Genomic DNA, 1,629 nt, shown 5'->3' with positions numbered 1-1,629 from the left:
CACATTTGGAAACAGCTTGAGCATCACATGTTAGTCATTCCTGCTCCATATTCACATTTCTTTTGGGATGCATGGCAAAGAAACGCACCGTCACATCAGTAAAAAGTGCTAATTCGAAGAAAATTGGGAATATTATTTTTAATAGAATTATCAAACATCTCATACTGAATTAGCAGTGTATAAATCTGCACTGATTGCAGATTAGAAAGTGCATGTGAACCAGTCACAAGATGCTACCCCGTGCAGACATGCACAGATTGTGCAGTGTGCATTTCTTGCAGTACTGAGGAGCTCTGCATGACCCACATACCGCTCTGTTGTTATTTATGTTGCAAAGCTGAGGGCAGGGGTGCTTCTTCTATCGCTTCTGGTGCTGCTTTTTTGACTGTCGCTGTCGTCTCTTCTCCTGCTGGCCCCTGTTGCTGCATCGGTCCCTCCCAGGGAAGCCTTATTTGTCCAATGCACTAAATATGAGACTGCCACGCTTTTGGTTCTGATTCCCCACCCAGAAATATATGACCTAAATCCTTTTGACAGAGAGTGCAAGAATGAAATTGCAAAACTAATACTTAATGAACAGCAAAGGCATGTTGTCATTGATTAAATCTAATAGATTTTTATGGTTTATATGATTTTCTACCTTAATGTAAAGAAATATAGAAGTAACAAATGTAAATAAGATAAAAAAGACAAAGATTTTAGAAAGTTAATTAAGAGTGTTCGCCAATAAATTATGTTTAGTTCTGATTTGTTTACGTTTTTCCATACAAGCTAATGCTAATAGAGTAACTATTTAAAATGCTGATTGAAAGTCAATTCTTAGTTTTTAGCATTAAAATGATGATGCTTTGCTAATAGACTGTCAAGCATTAATGAGATTATAAACCATTGGTGCTAACGTAACATTATGTATGATTATTTCAATCAAATGAGTCTTTCCACGCGACGTCACACATCACCACTCTAGTGCAGAGTAGCTTCTGGTTTATATGGTTTAGAACGGCAGAGCTGACAGCTGAACGCTGTTTAAAGCAGGGGTTCCCAAACGTTTTCTAGTGAGGGCCACATAACAGTTTTCTTCTCTGATGAGGGGCCGGGGTCGGTTTGTACGCTAACAGAAAAAGTGTAACAATCACAGCCTGAATGTAAAGTTTTATGGTTTTCCAGAAAGCCACACAGAGAAATTAGAAATAATTAATTTCTGTAATCTTCCAAGAAAAACTAAAATACTAAAACATTTTTGAAAACTAGATATTTAGCATTATCTGCAATAGATTAATAGCTGATGCTTAAATTGATAGCTAAAAACACTGGAGCTGATAGGTGAAAACGCTGAAACTGAAAGCTAGCTAAAATAGTAGCAAAGTGCCAAATTAGCAGAAAAAAAGGCCCTATATTAGCCTAAACAGCTAGCATGTAGCTGAAATATTAGCTAAATGCCAAATTCGCTTAAAACACTGGAAAACTGTCTAGTTCAACCAAAACAGCTACCATACAACTGAAATATTAGCTAAATGCCAAATTAGCCTAAAAAACTGGAAACATTTCTAATTTAGCCAAAACAACTAGCATACAGCTGAAATAATAATAGCTGAAAACCAAATTAGCCAAAAAAAAAAATAATAAAAA

The sequence above is a fragment of the Oryzias melastigma genome, linkage group LG22 (assembly GCF_002922805.2).
Source record: "Oryzias melastigma strain HK-1 linkage group LG22, ASM292280v2, whole genome shotgun sequence".
In the NCBI taxonomy this organism is placed as follows: domain Eukaryota; kingdom Metazoa; phylum Chordata; class Actinopteri; order Beloniformes; family Adrianichthyidae; genus Oryzias; species Oryzias melastigma.
This window is presented reverse-complemented; position numbering follows the sequence as displayed.